Source organism: Xenopus laevis, chromosome 1S (genome assembly GCF_017654675.1).
Source record: "Xenopus laevis strain J_2021 chromosome 1S, Xenopus_laevis_v10.1, whole genome shotgun sequence".
Lineage (NCBI taxonomy): Eukaryota > Metazoa > Chordata > Amphibia > Anura > Pipidae > Xenopus > Xenopus laevis.
In genome coordinates this window covers 94,919,819-94,939,704 of record NC_054372.1, presented here as the reverse complement: position 1 = coordinate 94,939,704, position 19,886 = coordinate 94,919,819, and the positions used below count along the sequence as shown (strand labels likewise).

At 39.4% G+C, this 19,886-nt stretch overlaps 1 protein-coding gene across 6 annotated transcripts in view; it reads left to right on the top strand.

The window, feature by feature from the left end:
- Positions 1-6,839: 6,839 nt before the first annotated feature.
- pik3r2.S (phosphoinositide-3-kinase regulatory subunit 2 S homeolog) overlaps positions 6,840-19,886 on the top strand; it is a 50,820-nt gene continuing 37,773 nt past the window's right edge. The window contains exons 1-2 of one of the 6 annotated variants that reach the window (XM_041579926.1): positions 6,840-7,454; positions 10,404-10,535. The gene's annotated coding sequence lies outside the window, so the exon portion shown is untranslated. Of the gene's footprint in view, positions 7,468-8,953; positions 8,974-10,403; positions 10,536-19,886 lie in introns of those variants that run through there. The other 5 variants (XM_018243665.2, XM_018243664.2, XM_018243663.2 and 2 more) reach the window with 5 other exon arrangements.

Sequence of the window (19,886 nt, the reverse complement as noted above, 5' to 3'; positions counted from 1 at the left end):
TCGTTTTCAAAAGTTGTCTGAAGTTGCCTCATGTGGTCCCCCTACCCTACATGGAACCCCTCCCCCCCAGCCTAGCTGCTACCCTGGGCAAATGCCCCTAAGTCTTTACTTACCCCTACATGCAGATTCTGTCCAGCGGAGTTCACGGCAGCTATCTTCAGCCGCTTCTGTAATTTTCAGAATTTTCATGAGTCTGGCAGATTTGTAGTTGTTGCGAAACGGAAAATTGCTCCAAATGCACATGCGCCGATACGCCGGTCTCATTCCCAAGTTTACCAAAGAGAAGAAGATGGCTGCCGTGAACTCTGGTAGACAGAATCTGCACGGAGGGGTAAGTAAAGACTATGGGGCATTTGCCCGGGGTAGCAACTAGGCTGGGGGGCGGAGGAGGGAGGGGGTCTATGTAGGGTATGGGGGTAAGGTTTTTAGGACTTAGTTCTCCTTTAATGACCTTTCCTGTCCAAATAGGGCAGCTTCTCTCTAGAACAATGCTCTTTCAACATCTCTTGACTCCTTTGCTCCTTCTACCACCTGTCACAGTCGACCAGCTAAACCCCAACCCTGGCACACATGTGTAACTCGGTACCATAGAAGATGTAGTAGATCAGCTGAATGACGGTGGAGACATTCTATACTATGCTGGCATTCGTGACACTGTTTTATCGTGGTTTACATTTTGTCTGACCGTTCCTTTAATGTTGCCTTCCCTTACTCTACTTCAACTATATTCCCTCTCTTGAGTTCCTCAAGGCTCTGTTCTAGTCCTTCTGCTGATCTTGCTCTATACTAATTTGCTAGGAAAATTATCCAGTCGTTTGGACTTCAGTATGCTGATGACACCCAACTCTACTTGTCTACTCCTGACCTCTCTTCTTCTGTCATTTTCCAAGTTACAGACTGCCTCTCTGCTGTCTCCTCCCGGATGTCACAGCGCCACCTGAAACTGAACCTTTCAAAAACAGAACTCATTATATTTCCTCCAAGGTCTTCCCCTGTCCCTCAGATATCACTCACAGTTAATAACATCACCTGTCATTTGACCACACAGGCACACTGCCTAGGAGTTATCCTAGATTCACATCTGTCTTTTTCACTACACATCCAAACACGTGCAAAATCTTCTTGTATTTAGCTGTGCAACATTACCCGAACACGACTATATCTCATTTCAGAATCAACCAAAACACGTATTCAGTCTCTTATCTCCCGCTTTGAATACTGTAACCTACTCCTCGCAGGTATTCCAATAAGTCGCCTTTCACAACTCCAATCTGTTTTAAATGCTGCTGATAGACTCATTCATCTATCTCACAGGTCAACAGCAGCTGCTCCCCTATGCACACTGTATTCCTTTCACTGGCTTCCAATCTCCTCTAGAATCAAATTCAAACTACTCACACTTACATGCAAGCACCCTTTACAGTGAAGCCCCTCCCTATATTTCATCTCTGATCGCCAAAAACTCTCCTTTACGCAACCTTCTATCTGCTTCTGACCTTCGCCTCGCTTCTCCTCTTATCACTTCTGCCCATTATGGTCTACAAGACTTCTCTCGGGCTTCTGCTTTTCTCTGGAACTCTCTGCCTCGAGCTGTCAGACTTTCTCCATCTTTCCAAACTTTAAAATGCTCTTTAAAGACCCACCTGTTGAAAGAATCTTATTCAATATAACTTAATTAATTAATCAATGATTGCTGTATCATTAATGACAAAATTGTTTCTAAAATCCTAATGTCTCAATTGTACCTAACATTAGTTTGTAAATTCTGACTTGTAAGGCCCCCTACTCCTATTGTACTCTGTAAACCCTTGTTTGTTCACCATTTATTCCCTGTTTGTTATAAACTAAGGTAAAGCACTGCGTAACTTGTCTGCGCTATATAAATAAATTATGTTGTATAACCTGTTGGTGATACACGAGAAGCTAGGCTAGAGAAACACTAATAGTTCATGTGCATTCTCTTTCTAGAAACTTGAGTTCTAAATATTCTCCCCCAGGCCTTAGTACAATTTCAGTCTAGCAACTATTTTTTGTCCAGATCATTTACTAGCTAGCTACCAAATGTATACTGCCACTGTGCAAGGTACAACATTTTCTAACAAACACAAATTGTTCAAAGCACAACAGTTAAATAACTTGCTGTTCCTTGCTCTACAACTGTAAGCTTTCTGTAAGCTTATTCTATAAAACCAGTTAATGCTAACGTCAAGAGAGCGCTGAATAAATGTATTAATCAAAAAGAGACTTGGTACCATGCAATTTAGCAATATTCCCCCTTTAGAGGAAAGCTTAGACCTCTGCAGTGTTCTGTTGTATATGTAAAATGCTCAGTTATTTCTAAGATTTAATCTGCGTACATTTGTAACTGACGGGAAAACTGGAAAAAACTAGACTTAATAAATTGTAAAGTATGTAAAAAAATGCTAAAACAAAATACTTTCTTTGTAGTTACACACATAAAAATGTGGTTTTAAAGGGCAAGTAAAGCTTGACAGAAGCATGCATCAGGGCTGCTTACTTTTGACTTGCTTACTTGGGACTTGTTTCTTTGCAAACAATGCACATTATTGCTACTCTTTATGTATATATTGCTTGCATGCAGGGTCAGACTGGCCCACCTGCTGTATCCCATTTACACCACCATCTGTAAAGGTAAATGGATGTCATTCGCATGAGAGCGGTTATCGCAGTGGTTGGGGCAGTCGGTGGCAGTGGGCGCCCTTGAGGCCCAAGGGTTCCGAATCTGCTGGCACACTTACACAAAACTTGTTCAAGTCTCTGCCCCCGTTTATCAGGAGTCAAGCTGTTTATTGGAGTTTGAGAAGAGACCTACACAAAGACAGGGTGAACTCCTTGCAGATGCCCAGGATGTAAGTAAACTCAGTACCAAAGAACTGCAAACTTCAGGGAGCTTCAGTGTAAAAAATAAAAACTGGGTAAATAGTTGGTTGTGCAAAATAAAATAAAAAAAAAAAGGTTTTCAGTATAGTGAGTTAACTAGAAATGGAATGTATAAAGGATGGAGTAACTGGATGTCTAACATAATAGCCAGAACACTACTTCTGGCCACATGGGTCATAACCATTTTATTTACCCAGTTTTTATTTTTACACTGAATTGTTCCTTTAATATCTCATGTATAGTTGTACCCTGCCATTAGGAGAGTTGAGAGACTTGCCTTAGGCAGCAGCAGCCCACAAGTTACCTGGGAAGGCAAAAAGCTGCTGTTAGTAATTCAAGAGTCAAACATTTGGGCCAAATGTTAGGAAAACAATTTTCATGACAACCCATAAACCTAAAAGAATACTGTTGTCAGAATAAAATTGCTTAAAGGGGTTGTTTGCCTTTAAATTAAATTTTAGTATGATGTAGCGAGAGATATTCTGAGACAATTTGCTATTGGTTTTCTTTTCTTATTATTTGTGGTTTTTGAGTTATTTGGCTTTTTATTCAGAAGTTTTCCAGTTTGCAGTTTCAGCAATCTGGTTGCTAGGGTCCAAATTAACCTAGCAACTATGCATTGTTTTGAATCAGAGGCAGGAATATGAATAGGAGAGGCCTGGATAGAAATAGGAGTAATAAAAAATAGCAATAACAATGCATTTGTAGCCTTACAGAGCATTTGTTTTTTAGATGGGGTCAGTGACCCCTATTTGAAAGCTGGAAAGAGTCAGAAGAATAAAGCAAATAATTCAAAAACTATAAGAAATAAAAAAGTCCAATTGAAAAGTTGCTTAGAATTAGCCTAAAAGTTAGCTAAAATGTGAACCACCCTTTAAAGGAATAGTTCAGTGTAAAAAAAAACTGGGTAAATAGGCTGTGAAAAATAAAAAATATTTATAATATAGTTAGTTAGGCAAAAATGTAAGGTATAAAGGCTGGAGTGACTGGATGTATAACATAATAGCCAGAACACTAATTCCTGCTTTTCAGCGCGCTCTGTAACGTGAGCTAGTCTGACTTGAAGGGGGCCACATGGGACATAACTAACAATTGCAATTGATCCTTAGCATTCAGCTCAGATTAAAAAGCAACAGGTATGACCCATGCCCCCCCTCAAGTCACTGATTGCTTACTGCCTGGCAGTGTCGGACTGGAATGCCAGGGGTCCACCAGAAAATCTTAGACCATGGGCCCAGTTTCCAAATTATTATTATTCTTCTACTCACTTAACCTCTTTATTCTCCTAGTCTTTTATATCTATTTACTATATTCTTCCATTATTAAGCATTTTCTTCCCATAAAGAAATAGGGAATGACCATGAAATAGGCCAAATGGTTAGAAGCAAGAAGCCCACTGACACCTGGGCCTACCGGGAGTTTTCCTGATATCCCTGTGGAAAGTCCCGGTGGAAAGTCAGTGGAAACCAAGAGAGCTGAAAAGCAGGAATTAGTTTCTGACTATTATGTTACACATCCAGTCACTCCACATTTTTGGCTAACTAACTATATTAGAAGCATTATTTATTTTGCACAGCCTATTCCAGTTTTTATTTTTATACTGGATAATTCTTTTAAGTTTGCTGGCCTGCCTGGTGCAGCTATTCAGAATCCAGCCCTGCCTACCTTCCTGAAAAGAGATGTAAACCCAAATTTTTTTTGGCAAAAATGGGCAGGGAGCGGGCCGGTGATGGGGGGCGCGGGTGATGCCAGGGGTGGGACTAATGACGTGGTGATCTGCGATTGGATGATCACAATGTCATTCACTTCAATGTCCTGTCCAGATTTCCTAATTTGGCAATCTGGACAGGACCTTTTTTACCCGGGCAGCCCTTCCAAAAAACAGGCTCTCCAGGTGAAATCGGGATAAGTAGCAACCCTAACAGGGTTTCCTGAAGGGTTGCCCGTGTCAAAACTGCCTGCACGGTTTTCCAAATTAGGAAATCGCCAATAGCCATGTAAAAGCCGCACCCATAATATCACATCACAGCCCCGACCCCTGCCCACATTCAACCGGGCCAAAAGATGGCAACCCTAAATACTGCCAACAGACCGATTGATGGCTTACTAGCCAGTGTATGGGGTCCTCCAATGAGCTTCCCTGACCGATATCTGTCTGAAAATTGGTTAGATGTCGATCTGGCAGGTTTAAAAATCCCATCTGATCGAGGACCAATAACCTGCATTCCTGGCCCTTGGGCCTACGATTGGATCAGCTCAATCTTGTCCATTCAGGGAGGGCATATGACCATCTGCCAATGTATAGTCACATTTAATCAGCTGGCTTCTGCTACGAGTCACGAAAATTACTTTGATGGCACTAATTCTACTTGGCCCAGCTCTGCTCTATTGTTACACAATATGACTGAAGTAGGTTTATTTAAAAAAAAAAACATTTATAACAAAATTGAGTATTTGACAAGAGTGTTCTTTCAGACTTGAGTATTTTAAATTGCACACCATAATTGCAAGTGTTGTATATGTCATAATACAGCCTGAACAGAAATGCTCAGAACATGTTTCATCTAGGCTGAGATCTGCTCAGGAGGAATTCAGTCAAGCACTCACATAAACAAATTCATGTCACTGGGCTACCATAATATGTAATAATTAAATTGGAAGTCAAAAAGCTTTAGGAACTGGTCGTTGTGAGTACTCAGAAGTTGTCACCAAAACTCGGCTTATCCCATGACATGAATAGTCAAAAAGTTCAGAAAAAAGAAGTTCAGAAGCTGCTCGGTTTTCCCCTTCGTAGCCTAGGTTTAGGGCAGGGGTGCCCAGATTTTATCACCTCGCGATCAGGGGTGTAACAACAGCACGACGGGCTGCCCGCCAGAAACATATTTGGAGGGCCCGGTGCTCATAGGGACTCTGTCTCCAGCACGTGCATCCACCTAGGCACCCCCCCCCCGCTGATGTTTGCGTGCTCACGTAGGCACAGACGCAATTTTTTTTTTTTTTTAAAGACCCTGTGGTTCGGGCCCCTTTTTCACCAGGCCCCCCTGTGGGGTCTGCTTCCTCTATAGTTATACCAGTGCTCATGATCTACTCTTGCCACCTGATGCCATCATGAGATCTACCTTAATGGGGAACTCCGGCTTCCAAACCAAAATTTGAAAAGAGGCCCACATAACACAGAAACCCCAAATATACCTATCACAGTTACCTGCTTCTTCAAAAAGTATGAATAAATGCCATTTTCTATGCTGAAATAGAGCTGGTTAACAGTTCTTCTCTTTCTGCATCATTTGATATCCTGGCAGGGAAGGAGGGACTAAACACTGATGTTACAAATTGTAACAACTTCTCCACAGCTTACAGACAGCATGCAGGAACTACATAACCCACAATGCATTGCACGCTGATGTTCTGTTCCTTATTGAAATTACGTGTGCAGGGAATTGTGGGGTTTGCAGGATGCAGGACGGAGGACAGATGGCTGCTGATACAAAGTAACAGTAGTCAGCCAGCTCAGCAAAGTAGTCAGACAGATCAGCATGAGAGCAGGGGCTAGGCTTAGGGAACTGTCAGAACCCATTAAAAATCATGAAAACTGCATATTTTTTAAATGATGTATATTGCAAAGTTGCTTGAAATTATGTTTACTTTTTAAAAAGCTCAAGTTATGTTTTATTTGGAGTTCCCCTTTAAGAACTCAGGAGGATGGCACAGAGGCAATTCTATGTATAATACCCACAGAACTCATATCAGGATGGCACAGAGGCAATTCTATGTATAATACCCACAGAACTCATATCAGGATGGTCCAGTGGGAATTCTAAGTATAAATACCCCCCAGAACTCCTATCAGGATGGAAGAGAGGCAATACCATGTATAATACCCCCACATTTCATACCAGCATGACAGAGGCAACACCATATATAAAACCCACCAGAGCTCAGACATAGATGGCATAATGGTAATTTTATATTTAATAATGGCAGTTACACAAATTAGGTTTGAGAGAGAGAGGTCTACAGGCTGACATGACTCTCTGGCTCCTTGCTTCTTCTTTTCTCGCCCGACCATATTCCAATGCAGACACAGAGCTACAGGAGGGGGTGGGCTTTATGCTGATCACTAATGAAAGCTGCTCTCAGAACTTTTGCTAGTGTCTGTGTAATTTGGCCTGGCCGGCTGCCTGCATTCAATAGAGAAGGAAAGCAAGGAGAGCTGTGCCTGCGAGCACATTTCAAGGAACGGTCGCGGTCTACCAGGAACTTTACAATAGATTGACTGGTAGGCCGCGATCAACGTCTTGGGCACCCCTGGCTTAGGGCGTTTGGCTGTTTCCGTCAATGCTGGACTCTCGTTTGACGTGAAAGCTTGGGTTTCGGCAAACTTCGCCACCATTCGGAATGGATTTCCCCTGACTGCGAGGCCTCGGCTGTTTCCGGCGCCGTCCTGCTCTTTCTCCTCACTGCACCATGACAGTTCCCGGGAGTTTCAGCTTGTGAAGCCTGGAGCAGAGAAGCGAGCTGGAGAAGTAGTTGTGGACACATGGGATGAAGAGGTATGAAAGACAGGTGAGGTTTATCCTTGGAAGCTTCTCTGGTCGGCAGGAATGTGGCGAGGACAGGTGGGGAATTGTGCAAAGAAAGTTAGAGAGGGGGGAGGACTGAAAAGCAGGGCAACTAGTGGCTTTACTGCCAGCTCAGCCGAGGCCTGGCTACACGTGCACAGCTACGAATGATACTGGCCCTGCACACTTGCACCCCTGCCATTGCTATAGTCGTGCTTGTGCAGCCATTGGCCTCGTGCTTCCATTCTCCTTACAGGGAGACACAGGCAATCACTTATTAAGGGCTGCTGCACAAGCAAAAGTGCCTGGCACATACCATTCATTAATATATAGGCAGCAATCCTCAAAGTTACCTCTAAAGGGGCTGTACGATCATTTTACTTTTACACAATTAAGGACTGGAGCGCTCTAACTACTCGCCGTATCATTAAGATTATGTATTGGGACGTTCTTCTACTTCGCGGTCTGCTAAAACATTTAATCCAAGTTTGCTCACCGCTGTTTGAAATTGGCTCGGGTGCATAAGCCCCAAGCCCTCCGCTTTAAATATCCCAATGAAATAAATTTGTGGGTCACTCACCGCTCCTGATCGGTGGTCCGGGTGCTGCGCCCCGAACCCTCAGCATAGGGGAGACATCAAGGTACGAAATCAACACTTTGGCACGCACTCCACAGGACTCCAGGTAACGGTAAAAAGGATTTTACTTTATTACACAAACAAATATCCACCTAACGCGTTTCGTGACGACGCAGTTAGGTGGATATTTGTTTGTGTAATAAAGTAAAATCCTTTTTACCGTTACCTGGAGTCCTGTGGAGTGCGTGCCAAAGTGTTGATTTTGTACGATCATTTTGTCATTATCATTAAAATTAAAGGGGATCTGGCTCAAAAAATACACTTGTGGCTGATGAAAGATTTTGCAATGCTAGGTAACTTTTTGTTCTGCTTTCAGTTAACATTTGAAGTGGTTTGAAAACAATTTGTACATGTAATTGTAAATGAAAGCAGTGTTAACCCTGTTTCCTTTCTACATTGCTGCTTTTGACTTCTGAAACAATGTAGCAGGTCAGTCAGCTGGCTTCTTCTGCTGATTCAATAGTCAAAACCACTAGGGCAAACAATAGAAAGGGACACACAGCTACTGCCTTTTATAGCCTTTTATACATGTATGGGACCTTTTAGCCAGAATGCTGGGGTTTTCCAGAGTAAACGATTGGAAAGATCCGTTATCTGAAAAAACCCCAGGAACCCAGCATACGGAAAGTAATTTAGATCTTCCTACCTTAAATCTATTAGAAAATCATGTAAAACATTAAATAAACCCAAGAAGCTGGCTTTTCTTCCAATAATGATTAATTATATCTTTGTTTGGATCAAGTACAAGGTATGGCTTTATAATTACAGAGAAGAAGGAAATCCTTTTTAAAAATGGGCATTATTTGGCTTAAATGAAGTCTATGGGAGACCGCCATTCTGTAATTTGGAGCTTTCTGGATAACCGGTTGCCAGGTAACGGATCCCATACCTGTATTTACAAATAATTTTATAACCACTGAAAAATCGTGGTAATGTATGTTGCACAGTTTGTGTCATATTAACCAGAATGGTTATGGATGTCTGTTTGGTATAACCTGTATTTACTGACATGGACATAATGCTTGGTCATATACAAATAATTTCCAAGGAAATGTTGTCATCAGTAATTTGCATTATAATAATGTAAAGTGACCAAATCATTTGAAAAGTCAGGGATACTACTCTAAGATCTTGTCGCCCGGGGGAATTGACAGAATTCGCCTAGAGATCATTTTCAAATGCTGGGACTGTGTTTAAAGTACTTGCCATGCAAAATCATGTAGATATTGTTGCAATGGTTGCCTTTTGCACAATACAGTAGACTTCTGAATTTAAGTACCTGGATTAAGGGGCAGATTTACTAAGCTCGAGTGAAGGATTCGAATGAAAAGATTTTTCGGGTTTTCCGAAAAATGGATCCCATACCTTTACTCGGTTATTTAAATGGGACTCTGTGGGAATGGAATTTCTGAAACATTCTGGATAATGGTGTATTGATATATCCCATATCTGTAATGGAATGCTGTTTTTTATCTCTCCTGTGACTTGTCTATGTGAATGGCCTTAAAAGTAGGTCAGCTGTAGGTTTTAGTGCTTTTTGGTCATCATGAGTTGTTATGAGCAAGGGTGTCTCATTCCTTTCTGTCTAATACATGGCTTTGACAGGCAAGAGGTATTCCCTTCCATATAGTCAACGGAATTTCTGAATCCCAGATTCAGTTTAGGATTTGGCCAAATCCAGGCATTTTTCAGCACGATTCATATTTGAAAAAATTCAAATGCCTGGCCGAACTATATCGGATCCCTTAAAATACATGACTTTAGACCATGTACCTACTGAAATCGCTGATTTCTTTCACCCTGAGATTTCACTAGTAGCTTACATGTGTCAAATAGGATAGGTTTGGTTAGGGATTCCGCCACATCCATTTATTGCATTGATAATATACAGTGAATAATGTACTCCCTGTTGTAAAATATAGGGATAATATACATATCCAAAGGCCGAGTGCTTTGATACAGATCATAGAACTCAAAGGTGACTTCTAATATCCAAATATTTTACAACAGGGGGTACATTATGTATTATAATACAGAGCAAAGATATAATGGTAGATGTGATTTTTAAACTGACTAGAACGGTAGAAGTAGTAGCTGCTGTGTTTTGTGCAGGTATGTTAAAAAATGCACAAGTCATATAGTACAGTGTTCCTTAAATCCCTAAAATAAATGAGTGGGGAATGTTTTTATTTGTTTTTCTATATAATTTTGCATTCATTATTAAATGTCAAAGTATCTGGTAGTGAATTAAAAATAGCTATGATTTTTCAAACGTTTTGTCTTTATTAAATTCCATTTCACAGCACATACAAAAAAAGAAAGCAAACAAAAAAGCATGAAATATGTACGAAGCAAATACCTATGGTACTATTTAAGGAAACCCGTTACTGTTCCTCCATAGCTGGAAAGCACCTTTTCTGCTATGATATACAAAGGTCAGTGAAGTATGCAAATGGTTGTTTTAGTTTTGTTTTTTACTTTTAAAAGGCAAATACATTTAAATACAACTAATCTGTTCATTGTATAATCTTAGCCATACCATTTTTAATGGTTAAAATTTTGTAATTATTTTTCAAAATGCGTTTTTTTAGTTTTTTTTAAAACTACTCGTATCATCGCCAACAATCACACCGGGAGCTCACGGTGTGAGCGGCCATATTGGTCAGAGCGCATGCACATAGTACGCTTCTTGCATCGCACGTATGCGCATAATGAGCAAGTTGCAGCATTCTCTTATTATGCACATGCATGTGCCCCAACATGGCTGCTTGAACCAGGAAAAAAACCCACTTGTTATCCCCAACCAGAGTGCCTGCACCTTTGGTTGGGTATTATATATTTTGGCAACAGGTGCACTTTAAGGGTAGTTAGCCTTTAATTAGTTTTTGGTATGTTAAAGAATGTTCTGCTTTTTAGTTGCTTTTAAAATGGTCTTCATGTTATAGTTTTTTTTAATTATTTTCCTTTTTCTTCTGACTTGCCAGCTTTCAAGTGAGGGTCACTGACCCAGCAGCCAAAGACTGGCTGCTGGGTTTTATTGCTGATGGCTTTCTATTGCTTATCTTTTTTCAGGACTCTCCCATTTATATTCCAGTCTTTCATTCCAACCACATGTTGCTAGAGTAAATAGAACCCTAATAATCAACTGCTAAAATCCCAAACTGGAGAGTTGCTAAAATGCTCAATGCCTCTATAAAGTGAATATAAATTGCAAATCATACTGGGATAATCCCTTTTTTTTTCTCCACTACTGATGAAAGTATACTTTTATGTAAGATACAAATGGAGCGGATTAAAGTGATGCCTCTTGTGCACACAGCATATCATGTGTGATTGGGCATTATGTATGCGTTTACTGCTAATTTAAAGGGCACCAATCGTAACTAAAATAATTTACTAAGTAAATAAACTATGTGAAAGTTCAAGAAATCTGATTTTTAAAACTGTTAGAATTGTTTGTTTAATGTAAATCATCAGCTCACTATACCTTCTGCAAGATCTCCCCTATCTCCACTGCAGTTCTAGCTGAGGCAGCCATCTTGGATTTCACTGGCTCCTCCTACCTATATCTTCCTAGCCAACTTTATCTCTGAAATCTTGCACATGCTCAGTTGAAATTCCTTGGTTTCTTAGCAACCCTTCTAAACTATTTTTAAATCAGCCAAAAGCTGTTAGCTGCTGTTTAGTAGTGCTGCCACCTTCTGGAAGTTAGTGTGTGCCCTTAATTTGCATAATAACATCACCAGTCGGGGACAAGATAGGGAAATCTCGTGATACTTCTAGTGGAGTTTACTAAAACAAGGCATTCTGGGTAGAATACTCAAGGCAGTGCTACAAACTGAGCATGCCCCTGAAATTTGCATGTTATAGTCACTGTATGGACTCCCTCAGAAAGAAACCATTTGACAAAGTAATGGATTTTTTAGAACCTGCAGTTTTTTTCAAAAAACTATATGTAGTTTGGTTAAACGTGTTTAGGTTGTACTGGTCAGATTGTTAATATGTGATTGATTTTGGCTGTGATAGGTGCCCTTTAATCTTTATAGGCATTGCAAGTGTAATATTTGGTGCTTTAAAATAGGCAGTGACTGAATACAATGTGATTATGTATCTGTTTGCTTGTTAGTAATGTATCCAAAGAGATTGTGAGCTCTATAAACAATTTATTTTGTCAAAGGTTTTCCATCCTTGTATAGGCTGTGCAGTTAAAAGGAGGCTTAAGGACACATTTATCAAAAGGTGAAAACACAACTTGCTAAAGTTCACCATAGAGGAATGTCACCACTCTATGTCGCTAAAAATGGCTGTCTAGTTAACAGAGTATCATGAAATTCTGCTCTGGCAAGCTGCCCCCCCCCCCTTTGTTAAACATGCCCCTTAGTAGTTGCCCGAGATATTTCTGGTACTATACTGAACTGGTAGGACATGTACAATAGCCCTATGCTATACTTACTTCCTTATACATCCTTTACTTCTCCTTTTAGGTTCAGTAATGTTCCATACTGCCTGACATTGATACTGACATTTAAAAAAAAAAAAAAAAAAAGTCTGATAATTAGTATTAGAGTTTGTTTTTTTTCTGTAGGCAATGTATTTAACTAATTTTGGTGTCACCATACAGGATCTTCTTGCTCAGTGAACACTGGCATTTCATGTGCAAAAACAGCATTTGCTTGTATAAGAGAGAGGGGTGATATCATTCCAACTTGCAGTAAAGTTTAGCAGAGCACAAGTCACATGACTGTGGGCACCTGGGAAACTGACAATATGTCTAGCCCCATGTCAGATTTTATAAAAAAAATTCAGTTTGCTCTTTTAAAAAAACGGATTTCAGTGCAGTCTGCAACACTATTAAACTGATGCATTTTGGAGAGAGAAAAAAACGTGTTTTCACATGACAATATCCCCTTGGGGCATTATTCACACAACCAATATGCTAGATATGTCCTACTTAAAGGGATACGGTCATGGGGGAAAAAAAATCTTTTTTTCAAACTACTGCAATTAATAGTGCTGCTCCAGCAGACTTCTGCACAGAAATCCATTTCTTTAAAAAGCAGATTTTTCAATAATTAATTTTGAAATCTGACATGGGGCTAGACATATTGTCAGCTGCCCCCAGCCATGTGACTTGTACACTGATAAACGTCAGTCACTCTTTACTGCTGTACTGCAAGTTGGAGTGATATCACCCCCCCCCCCAGAGCTCCAGCAAAAAGTACTAAATATATACTGTAGTCTTTAAGGAGACTGGTTGCTATGTGGTTTCACAGGTAATAACTAACGGCAATCCGAATCTCTGCGGGGAATCAGACCTGTATTTTATGCAAAATATATCCGTTTTGAACTGCTGTATTGCTTCAAAGCGGACAGCAAGGGTCATCCAAAGTGGCCTTCATAGTACAGTGTATTGAGAAGTATTAGAAATAGTTATTTTGCTTTGGTTTTGTTTGTAATGAACGGGTCACACATTTTTCAACCTTATCGGCCACTTCGCAAACTAGCACAAAGTCCTCTTTTTGACCTGGACAGAGCCCGACTAATGACGTATATGGGTGTGCTTAGTGACCATAGGGAAGGTGGTCAGCACTATTTAATCACTAAATCACTAAATGTTAATATGCAGCAAAGACCCGTGTCGTTTTATTTCAGCTGCTTCTGAGCAAAAAAAAAACTTAAACTGGTGCACAGCGTGCTGCAAATTCATGTACGAATGGCTCAGCTGTGTTGTTTATTTTTTTTATTTTATATTTTGTGATTGACCAGTTTGTTAACAAAAGGGCACATAGACGTATTTCAAAGGTAAATCTTAGTATTTAAGAAAGGCATGCGTTTGTACATGTCAGTACATTGGAAAAACAATATGGATATATTGGGCACACAGTCTCTTGATTCTAGGTTGAATTTGCAGTTGTTTACAAATATAAAAACTCCATTATCCTGGCAGTTTAATCCTCAATAAAATATATGTAACTTGATAGCTGAAAAAAACTACTGAATGGCATGAGTGCTCAAGCATCATGGCTAGAATGACAGCTGAAAAATAGCCTAATGTAAGCATGAAAAAGTGCTGGGGAGAATTGGAGAGGGATCAGAGACCTTCCATGTGAGCCCATTGTTTTGTGAAAGACATGACTTTTTGTCATGACTCCGTGTTTGTAAGATTTATAGGAGGATCTTTGTGAAAGTCTCCCATTTGTTCCATTCTTCTGCAGGGAGAGCTGAGAACTTTTGCATTTTAAATTTCATCCTGCATGAACATGTTGGTTTGGCATGTAATGTTTCACAAAACCGCTATTAATACGTTTTAACCAGTAGAGTGCTTGGGTTTAGTTTGCCCTTCATGCTCATGTCTGTTTTTTCAGAATCCGTTACTTTGTCACGGAATATCTAGTGTGAGCAGATCTGTTGGGCAGTTTAATAGTTAATACATTTGGCAAGATGGCAGCTGTTGCTGGAGAAAGGAGACATCTGTTTCCTATTATTTCTATGAATTTAGATTTCATTTAATACCCTGCTCTCTCCCTAAATATGCTTATTTTTCTCTCCTGTTTGACCATGAAACAAGACACCTGTAGGACTCCAAAGGTCCCATAGCCAGTTCTGTTTTTGATTCAATGAGAATGCCCGGCCATGCTGCATTATCTGAAAGGTTAGGAGCAATTCTGCAGTCACAACGGGACAAGTGGTTTAAACTGAATCTTAAAAATAAAAAAAAATGCATTTGGTGCACCCCTAATATATAAAACCAATGGCTGACTACAAGGCTACATTGCATTTATATTTACTAACATGTCAACACACCCGTATTTTTGGTAATCACACCTACAGTGCAGGAATAGGTCCATAATTCAATGTCCGTAATTTGCACCTGAAACCTAATTTACTACCTCCATTGAAATTCATATGTTATACATGATCTATCCAGCATCTCTCAAAGCAGCAGAGGACTTGGGGCAGGACAGGTGTGGCCAAGATGCTTGCGGATCCATTCTGAACTGGCTTGGCATCTATGCCCCAATTCTAATTGAACCCCCAAAGTAGCATTTATTTGCTGCTGGCCTTCACTGAAAAGTATTATTAATGGTAGAACCAAGAGTAATGGGCCAACACTTTTTACACACCTTGGAAGACCGATATTATATGGACCCAGAAATGTAAATTAACGTCTGTTTTTCCTTGCCATTACAGATATAGGTTTACTGATGCAGGTGAAAACTTTTTTCATTACTCTATATCAGTGTACCCAACTAGTGGCTGAGGAGAAACATGTTGCTCACCAGCCCCTTGGATGTTGCTCCCAGTGGCATCAAAGCAGGTGCTTATTTTTCAATTCTTGACTTGGAGGCAAGTTTTGGTTTAAAAAAAAACCCCCAAAAAAATGATGTACTGCCAAACAGAGCCTCCTGTAGCTGCCAGTCCTCCTAGAGTGGACTAAATATCCAATCACAGCTCTTATTTGGCACCCCCTGGAACTATTTTCATGCTTATGTCACTCCTCAATTTTACATTTGAAAGTGGCTCAGGGATAAATAAAAAGTTTGGGAATTCCTACTTTATACTGTATATATGTCCTTAAATGAATTGTTGGAAGCAATTTGGCTGGTCATTGAAGAATCACAGGCCCAAGGCTGGTTAAAGGGGTGGGTCGTCTTTCGGTTAACTTTTGGTACGTTAGAGAATGGCTAATTTTAAATTAACTTTTCAATTGCCTTTCATCTTTGCTTTTTTATATTATCTGAATCATTTGCATTCTTCTACTTCTAAACTGTTCCATTCATCAAATGGGGGTCAGTGATCCCATCTAAAAACAAATGTCCTTTAAGGCTACACATTTCTTGTTATTGCTGCTTTTTATTACTCATGATTCCATATCATATTCCAGTTTCTCGTTCAAATGAATGCATGGTTGCTATGGTAGTTTGGATCCTAGAAACCAGATTGCTGAAACTGCAAACTAGAGAGCTGGCAAACAAAATGCCAAATAACTCAAAAACCACAAATAATGAAAACCAATTGCAAATTTTCTCAGAATTCCACTATCTACATCATACCAAAATGTTATTTAAAGGTGATCAACCTCCTTTAAGCACCCTTCCAGCAGCAACAGGCACATTTGCTCTGGGGCCTCAGAAACGTGTTTCTATAGTACACCTTGGCATTCATTTAAAATATGCCAGATCTTTCTCTCTGAAAGAAGCCGTATTGAGTTTCTTTACGTTAATGGTAGACTCATTCATTTAGTGGATGTTGTTATCCCAGCATTTTTTGAGCTCTATACGAGGGAGCTAAAATGTATTCAAGGTAAATCGAAACTGGCTGCCAGTGCCTGGTTCTGTCAAGTAATTGGGGTATATTACTCAAAATTCTGGGCAATTTCCATTCCCTGTCAATGGTGGACCATATTCTGCTTTTTGTGCCGCTCCAATTTACTGCAAAATGCTCCATTGACTGAACGCTCAAAATTAACTTTTGTGCGTTGCCTTTTAAGGCTGGGTTTGTTTGTTCACCTTTTAAAGCAGTAATACCTGTGTAAAAAAAAAAACAAAAAAAAAAAACCTTACACTGGGGAAACTTGGTTAGTTTTTCAAATAACATTTTGACTGTAAAGTAACTGTTTGGATTGATAATATATCAGGAAAAAATCAGGAAAAATCAAATTGCACTCCCAACAGCAATTGTGATAAATCCTTTTCATGCTTTATCGAGATCTCCACACAATGGTTCCTCCCCATTTCTCAAGTGCTCTCACAATTGTAACACAGCTACATATAGGTGTAGAGATGGAAAACACCACCCCATAATTAAGTGACATTGCATAGTACCGATGCAAGTACTTAGACCAAGAGTTATATCATAATAAGTAAATACCTGTTACGTGACAAAGAAGTGCTAGTTTCTCATTGAAAAACAAATTCAAAATTGTGGTGTAAAAGTCCATACAATAAGTACACAAATCAACGTCTTCCCTTGTAGCTGTATATCTAAACATAAACACAAATAAACACATGCATATCCCCACTGGGGTTAAACTCAAGTCACGACCATATTACATCAGAATAGGCATCACATTTTTAGAAAAGCAAGAGTAATTAAGATGTTCCGTAAAGCTGGCCATAGACGCAAAGATCTCATCGTACGAATCAAGGATTCGTATGATTTTCGGAACGTGTGTGGAGAGTCCCGACATTTTTTGTCCGGCGGAGATCGGTCATTTGGTTGATCGGACAGGTTAGAAAATTTCTGTCTGCTGCGGGTAATATCTCTGCATGTATTGCCAATCGTACGATTTTCAGTGGGAGACTGTCACTAGCTTTGTCTATCGTATGATCAGGGGCAGAACATCGGCTGATCTGTTCTTTAACTACTTTATTTGATCTGACTGGTAAGACTTTGATCTGAATGGTAAGTGGCAGGTCGGGAGATGGGGAAAGTCCGATCGTACATTGATTCGTACGATCGGATCTTTGCGTCTGTGGCCAGCTTGAGAGCCAAAGTATTTAATTTATCAATCCAATCTGATATCCGATAATTATAATCACCTCCCCTATAGGGCACACTTACTTGTAGGATGAACCACCTCAACTGTGGCCATGTCATTTAAATATTCTGCTCACAGTTGTAACATATCTTTGTTTCTCCAGATCACAATTATTGATTGCCCTTTTGTGTTCACCAGTCCTTATTCTGATCTCCCATTTAGTTTTTCCAACATACGCTTTATCACAGGGGCATTTCAACATGTAAATGATCTCTGTAATAGAGCAAATTATAGCCAATTGTTAAGGGGTAAAAGGATTGTTTCCCAAGATAAGGGGGTGTGTGATGTCAGTTTGGAAGAAATGGCACACTGTTTTATTGAACGTGGTTATAATAAGTCCCTTGTTGAATCACAAAAAGGTGGAGCGGCTGAGTCCAACCTCTGGCTTTGGCCTGTCAATAGTGGATTTGAGAAATGTCACTTTCTGTAATTGGCCATAGGCCAGTACCAAACTTTCCCCCCCGTGAACCATATTTAAATGCTGGGGAGCTCCACAAGCATGATAAAGCTTCACAGGGGGTGCCAAATAAAGGCTGTAATTGGTTATTTGGTAATTTTAAAGCATCGGACAAATACTTTTATGGCAAAGTATAAATAGCATGCAAAGACAAAAAAAAGTTTACTTTCTGGTGTCCGTAAGGTATAAGTAGACTAGACTCAAGCCATTAAGTATTACACACCTTTGTACATTTAAGCACAAAGTGGATAACAAGTTATTCATTTATTCTAACATTTATCTACTTTTCAGAACAGTTCATAGCTTTCAGGACAAAAGCAGATATTTTAGATTAATGTCGGAGTTCTGGTAGAGGTAGTGTAAACTAGTTTCATGCAGGTTGTGACCAGTTGTGTTCAGAACATTTGTTCATACGTCCTCTTCAATATAAGCATACTTTAGCATCATGAATACTGTAGATAAAGTATTCTTAAGAAGAATAGAATTTAAAGAAACTCAATACCTTTTCATTCTGTATTTGTCCAGTGGAAACTCACTGTTTCAGTTTAGCATTCATTTATTTGTTGGCGCAATTTCCTGTAAATCATCGAATCCTGTGCAAGTCCTGTCTTGATTACTCCAAGGGGTATTTCATTCTATTTCCAATAAAATCTGGCTTCTTTGTATAGTGGCAGTTGTTTTATTAGCTGGAATGAGCAATTTTTTTTTTTTTTTTTACGAACTTTGTTTTTTTTTTGTTTTGTTTTTTAAAGGGTTTTTCCTTTTCAGGAGCTCTGCTGAGATAATCAAATCATAAGTCTCCCCAATTATATGAAAATGTCCCATAGATTTAAATGGAACACTGGTGCTTTCTATTTTAGTACTGGTCTGTTTTAAAGGGCAAGTCAACCCCAAAATAAAACTTTTCCTAATACAAGAAAACAGTCTAATCAACTTTCCAATATACATTTATTAAACATTTTTTTAAAGTTATTGAAAAAAAGTATTGCTATTGAAATCAGCATTTGCCTAACTTTTGGTTGTTCCTTTTTAAACAATGTTGCAAAAGTCTTAGTTCCCCAGCAAAGACAGGTCTGTTAATCAGTTGCCTTGACTTACATTGTTTCAACAGTCTGAGCCATCAGGGCAGAGAATAGAAAGGGACAAACACGGCTTTTAATAGCAATACATATATAAATGAATCATATAAAATTGTAATTGTTTATTGGAGTTGCTTGGAATTATGTTTATTCTGCAAAAAAATTTGGGGGTTGGCATTCCACGTACATAAAGGCAAATCCATCTAACCTAGTGATTTTGGCATATTGATCTGTGTTAAATAGACTGAATTAATATAACTTGTCTTTGGTCTAACAACCTACTAATGAGGGGAATAATGATATGCATCAACTTTTCTCTTCACATTGTATAAACACAGCACAAGATACTATGGTTCCCATGTGATTTGTTTGTATTAACATTTTTCACTGTAAAACTAGCCTCTATTTTCTCCCCTCCATACATTGGTATTTGTCTAATTATGTAATATTATGATATTTTCTAACTCTAGATTAGAAACTGGGCAGAGCCCTATGACATCATCTCTCAATTTTTGGTGGGTTCATATTTTGAAATTAGTTTTTCTTTCTTACATCTACCCTCTGGCTCTGGTGATTTTTTTTTTTTTCTTTGTCTTTATATGGAGTAAGTTTTCTGTCTGCTTTCTCCAGCTGGAGGACAGATGCTCGAGAGTTTGAAGGATGTGCAAGCCACAATGAGCATGGACAAAGACTTGCTTTGCTCATAGCG